Genomic DNA, 7004 nt, shown 5'->3' on the forward strand with positions numbered 1-7004 from the left:
AATGTCAGAAATAACTTGGAAAATGTCTTGTATGATCAGCCACAAAATACGTTGGGACATTTTGACTTACTGCCACCGTATAAAGGCAGAAGTATGGTTCCACCTCATAACAAAGGCTGTGAGTGTTTTTTTTTTTCTTAAACCTTTCTGTTGTATTAGCTTTATTATTACAGCTTTATCGTTTTTCATTTCTCATGTGCATTTGTCTCAGAACTTTTTGTTTGTGCTGTCTTATTATCAGTCTGTCACACAACTATAGGACAATTACACTAAGATGTTATACAAATAAAATTTAACCTACATAAATAGAAAATAAGGATTTTTTTATTTTTATTTTTTTTAAAAGCAGTATCTCTTTCTGGAAACTATGTGTTGGTAAATTAGTATAGTGATAATCAGTGCACCTCACAGTGAATGGGTGACACTGTTTTATTGGAAACCGGTGAGATTTGTGGGTAAAGATGTTGCTGTTCTACTCTCAAGATGCCTTTTTTGTTGTTGTTGTTGTTGTTAGCATTAAAGAACCAAATATGAGAAAAAGGGGGAGGAAAAAAGTCTCTCCATTTTCATTGCATTTAGTTAGCAGATCTGATCATTTAATCTACATAGAAGCATTCATATATGTCAGGCTGTCGGTCCAGGATAACGCTATAATCTGTATCATGTGGTCTTGTGTAGGACATTTCCACTTCAGGATGGGTGACACAAAGGAGCTGCATTTTCCAGCTCCTCCATCAGGCGGCAGTAGGCATCAAATTGTCACTCAGACTTAATCACGCTGGCAGATCAACACCGGGCCGAGCAGGGTAAACTTGTCACCCTAACTGAGGCTGATTCACCATCACTCCCCCTCAGTGCGTCTGCCTCTCATCCTCTTATTCAGTGTAACACTCACAGCTCTGCGCCGCTGTCTGTCTGCCTGCCTCTGTTTACTGCCAGGCCTCCCCCCTTGTACGTCCTCCCTTAAGCTCTGTTTAGGTTGTTGCACCCTCATCGAAGACAGATTTTGTTTGTTTACGCTACATGAAAATTCCTGTTAGCAGTGTAAACAGCCCTGAGGAGCAAACCTTGAGTGCAGCACTCAGAGATACAACCAGCGGTGGAAGTACATCTACTCACATATAGTAGTGTAGGACAGCTTTGATCTACTTAACTTGAGTATTTATATCAGTATTTATATCGCAGAGAGGTCTGAGGCCTCTACACGCAGTGGGCCTTCTAGTCCTTTTTATACATCTATTGTCACATTGGGCAAACAGTCTGCAGCTGATCATCTGTGAAGAAGTGTTTAGAATGTTTTTACCTCCTTTTTCATCGATTTTGCTGTTGCTTCTGTGGCAGTACTTTACAGAAGAGCATAAAAGGCTTTGTGTATGTCCTCCTTATTTGGAGGGAGATTTGTGCAAACAAGTGTGCGTATGTGAGGTATAATGTGTATTGTTAGGTTGTAATTGCATGGCATTGCATGGCATTGCATCTCAGATGATGCTGTGGAGTAATGCAAAGTAATGTAAAAAAAAAACGTTCTCTAGGGAGTAAATAACTAAAGTAATGCAGTATTTTTAAAGAAACCCTCCTTTTTTGAGTACGACCTGTATACTGGAGACAACAAACAAGATAATCATACTACAAGGTAAAGACTGTTGTTGCTGAGGTACTGATATCATAACTAGTTTGCAACAATTGTAGAACTTGTTGGTTCTATAGTTTTCCAAGAATGGAACGATGACATTCAAAATACAAAGGCAGAATTTTTACTCTTATTCCGTAATTTTTTGTTGAGCAGCAACAGAGGCCTCTGTGACCATACGTGGTGATTACCTGATTATAATGTATTAAACTCTCATACATGCCAGCCTCTTCAAATGCCCACCTGTATCATACAAGTGAGAAGTGATTTTATATTCTATATTTCCACATGAATCAGCCACAGATTATGATTGGCACCTTTATAACACAAAATCTGCCGCCAGCAGATCTGGGGCTTGACCTGTGAAGCAAGCTCAGCATACCCAGGATATCTTTTTATTATCTGGCTTCACTAAGCCTAACAACTGCAGTCAGGCTAAGTTGTCAAACCTTCACATGAAATGGGCAGTGTTGGCACCAGATGACCAATCAGACATGGACAGGTTTTGAGCTGCATATTTCTTAGCAGAAGAACAAACTACAACCCTACACTGAAGTAAGAGTGTCAACATATAGTATGGACTAAAAGCAACATAGCTGCTCCAAGAAAAATGGCAAATGTGGCTTTATAGTAGTAAGTAAGTATAGTAATAGGTAGACTTGTCAAAACTTATCACTAAGTAGGATTTTTATAGCTTTACTAAGTTTCTGTTTTAGGATTACATCACTCCAAAAAGGCGTATAAAATAATGAAATGGTTGTGAAAATGCTGTCAGCTCAAAAAAACCTCTGACTGTCTGTGTATTGATTTCCAGGGGATCATCAGGAATGGTGATGCTCTTTTCTAAGAGAACCTATTGGTCAGTTGGCAATGCTTTTATACGTGTTGATCCCTTATCTCTAACAGAACCTGCTCCAGAACAGATTAGATGTTTAGCATATGTTGACATGGTGATGTACCCCGCTAAGAAATGAACCACCGTCATGGTCCTGGACCAAAGGACTCACCAAACTTCCACTTTAATGCAGACGCCAGTGCCAGAGGTTATATTACCAGTTGGGTGAAGCCGATCTGTTTCAGTTGAGATGTTTTGCTAGTAGCTACACCTCTGTCAGAATGGGCTGACTTGGTTTATGTTCCAAAACACTGTAGCACACTCAGGACCCTACATTTCCTACAATGCAACTCATCCTTCATGATTCTCTCATAAAAAATAAACTCTGTAGGTTTATGTCATGACCACATCTTTCAATGGCTTCAGCTTCCTTTCTTGGAAACCATCTTTTGTCTGTCATTCCATCATGACGGACAGCACTAAATAGTACAGTACCCATAAGCCTCGGCCACCATTCCCATAGAGAAGAAGCCTACCACAGGTGCGAACCAGATTAGCGACAAATTCAAGAAACCAGGATGACAGAACTTTTGCATCTCATCTAAGATCAACTCAGAATTTATTTGGGAAGGTTTCCTGTAGAAATGCATCCTGGGATTTGTAGTTAATGGTGCAGTTGGATGTTTTTCTGCGGCTTTCACTTTTTATCAAAGCTTCAGTTGTTAACATGTTCGAGGGGTGATTCAACTCGTGTTTTTTATGGGAACATGAACAGGAATTTTATTTTCTGAAGCAGAGGTACCCAAATCAGCTCCTCCCGCCTCACAACTCCTTTAACTACTCAGAAATCTGCCTCCGGAGTCACATTATATCACTGTTTTGACAAGCTGAGTTGTAGATTCATGTGGAGACTGAGTGGAGTGTCCCTTTAAGTGAAGGATCTGAAATACTGGTTCAGACTAGAACATGGTCAGGGCATTTCCAATTAGACTAATTTAATAGAGACGGCACTGTGTGTGGACAGAGAGGTCGATAAAACGATCCAGTTGATCCAGCAGCTATTGAGGTTCAGGTCAGGGTGTAAACTGATGGGAGTGGAGATGCTGTCATCCTCCTTGTGTGTTCGAGAGAGGGGCTTTATCTTCGAATGTGGGGTATCTCATTGCGAGACAGCCCTTGCTGTGGCCCTCCAGGACAGGAGTAGTCCACCTCATGGTGAACGGAAAGCACTCAGTGGGGGATTGGGAGCGTAATTACAGCAGTTTTGCCTCATTAGGAGTGAGGAGGCGTGACCCTGCCCACAGGTCCGACAGCTGAAGTGCACGGATGGTGGCGCTGAGAGATGATCCCTGCTCAGAGGAGGCGATGAGGGCAATCTGAGCCCTGCGTTCTGTTAAATATGTGTGATTTTTGCAGTGCAGGAAGACATATTTAGGTCCTTCAGTATCAATCAACAACCAGTACACATCTACATTCAAAATCATGCATGTAAGTAGAAAAATACTGCCAGTCAGATGTACTAAAAGCATCAGAGGTACTTGTTAGTACTTAAATTGACCCTGTGAGTATTTATTATTATTATTGTTATTAATATTACAGATGTATTTGTGTGTGAGCAAAACTGAAATGTGCAGCTCAATGGTTCCTTCAAATGGTCTCAAGATAAAGCTGAGGAGTCATTAGAAAAAGATCTATTGCAATTGTTTATTTCTGGTTTGTTTCTAATGTGTGTTTTTTTCTTTCGTCTCCTCAGCCTGAAGAATCTGTAAATGTGTAAAATACTAGATATTTTCAACCCTTCAGGCCTCTAAACGTCCTTCAGACGAGACAAAGCCAACATGGTGAAATCACTGGTTAATAATTCACCCAGTTTTGGTCTTTAAAGCACTGACGAAGCGCCAGGTTAACTTTAACAGCTCAGGTTTGACTTTAAAGATGGAGTCTGCAATTCTGGAGAGAGATTGTTGTTTGGATGGTTAGCATGAGCCAGACTTACCGCCCCTCTCACTCTCTCTCCTCCCTTTCCTCACATTTTCCCTCCCCCTCTCTTTCTCCTAGTCCTGCGCACGAGCATGAAAATGGGCGAGCCTGGTCGTGCACTGGACATGCTGGAATAGTGGTGTATGAATCAGTCTGAGCCACTTTGTTTCCCATTTTACAGAGCCAGGGCTGTGTGGACGCCAGATTTTTTTTTTTTTTTTAGTGCACAGAACAGACAACTAGAAGACTGTTAGAAGATATGTCTGAGAATTTGACAAAGAGTACACTGGATTAGAATTGTTGACCTTACTTTTAAAACTGACAAATTTACACATATTGTAAGTTGTACAAATTGATGAGCACGAAACATTCAGAACTGCACAGGATTCACATATTAACAATCATGCTAAACAGAGATACACTGTTAAATTACGTCCCATGAAGATCTGGCAGCAAGGGTGCCAGAAAAATACATGAAGAAATAGTGAAATACTGTAATGTTCAAAAACTGTAAAAGAAGGTGAAAATAATGGCAAATATATGTTAAATAATGATGTTTTCAATAGATTTTAACACAGTAAAACAGTGTAATTTTACAGTCGCACAATGTAAAAGAACAAATTACCATTTGTAAAAGTAAAGTCTTTGAATGTGGACATTATTTTCCTTATATGGTCACTTCAATTTTAAAGTCAGCATGTAACTAAACTTTTTGTGATTTTACCAGATATTTTTGGTAATTTAATAAAACAGGGAAAATCTGTAAAAAACAGTTAAGAAAATGACTTTCCTTAAAAATAATGGCAAATATCTGTAAAATAATGTTTTGGGGTTTTTTTGCTGATTGAAATATGGTAAAGAGTGTAATTTTACAGTCAAACATTGTGAAAGAACAAACATCTATATGTGGATTGTATTTACAGTTTTGGCCTCTTTTTAAAGAGGTTAACATGTACCAACAACATGCAACACTGGCTCTAAGCAGCTGCTTCTCTTGGGCAAGTTTTCCATCCATGAGCACTGTATGAGTAAAGATAACCCAGTGCTGTGTGGCTGCATTGATCCAAACTGGGCCAGTTTTGACCCAAGGAATAGTAGTGTGTGCCTACACTCTGCAAAAAACCAAAGACAAACATGGATTATTTCAGTGGGTCATGAGGCAAGAAGGTTGTGAACCATCGTTGTTGTGGTTCAGAAGCAGCAGATTCTCGCTATGTTATCTTCCTAACCTTTGAAAATGCATCATATCATAAACAAAAAAAAACACGAATTAAATGAATGCATGACAATCAAATATTCGCTTTGAAAAGTTTGAAGCAAAATATTCCCTTTGGTTCCAGGTTTTCCATTGTCTTACATGACAAAAAAATGAATACCTTTGGATTCTGGATTATCGGTTGATCGAAACAAAGATATTTAAAGATGTCACCCTGGAGGAACCGAAACTGGCATTCTTCACTATTATCTGACATTTTATTGACAAAATGATTAGTCAAAAAAATCAAGGGCAGATACACTGATAATTTAACCCTGCAGCGTAGCATCAAATGGTAGTAATAGGCCTTTCCACCATTGATGTCCCTGTACCAGGACCAGGCCCATGAGCAGACATTTGAGAGCTATAGTGTGGTACATTCAGTAAACAGGCAGCCTTGTATTACCAATATCAAATAGTTGTGCTTCATTTCTGTAGCATCAAATTTGGTTGTTAAAGTATAAAATTTTTAGAACCGGATCAATAACATCAGTGTTTACTAGGACCCAACCGATGTTGGCCAATTGTAGATGTATCCGTATCTATGTATATATTTTCTGTAGTGGAAACAATAAAAACATAAAGTAAATCTAACAGTATTTCAACATGAAACTATGACCTTAATACTTGTAACTTTGAGGCCTTTTCCACATTTTCTGATATGAAATCTTTATTGATTACAGAACATAACGCAGCAAAAGATGCTTGGGGTAATTTAGAGATTGTGCCATCATGTTGTTTGTTCAGCAGAGCAGCTCAAACTCCACTGTTTGACTCGTCTCTGCTCTGTCTGCAGCACATGTAGTAGAGTGTCTCAGCTGAACAGATGGTGGTCCAGAGTCAAGCTTTGCCATGGCAAGTTGATAACGAGTTTGTGAAATACGCTACTGGAATGTCAATAAATGACAATCCTATGATTTTCTGTTTTCACTATGCTCCAAATAAGTATGTATTGTGTATCTACATTAAGAATGTTGATATCAGAAGTTTTTACTGCCCTAATCAAAGTTAGCATCAGTCCTAAAAATCCAGCCTGAATCGAGTTCTCCTGTGCACTGATTAATTGTTGCAAAGATTTTATTCACAGTTTTGATCAGGTAAAAGTAAAAAAGTTGTTTTTCTTTTTATACCTCACTCTACCTCCATGATATGGACACATAGACTTTCAAAATTCTCCCAAATGTCACATATCCATAGAGCCCATTTGCTTATTTTGGCCTCACAGCTGTGGAGCTTGCTTCTGACTCGATCTGTGGATGTTTTTCGGATGGAAACTTTAAAAACAGCAAGTGCTGAAGGAGTTG

The sequence above is a fragment of the Stegastes partitus genome, unplaced genomic scaffold (genome assembly GCF_000690725.1).
Source record: "Stegastes partitus isolate 25-593 unplaced genomic scaffold, Stegastes_partitus-1.0.2 Scaffold4, whole genome shotgun sequence".
Classification (NCBI taxonomy): domain Eukaryota; kingdom Metazoa; phylum Chordata; class Actinopteri; family Pomacentridae; genus Stegastes; species Stegastes partitus.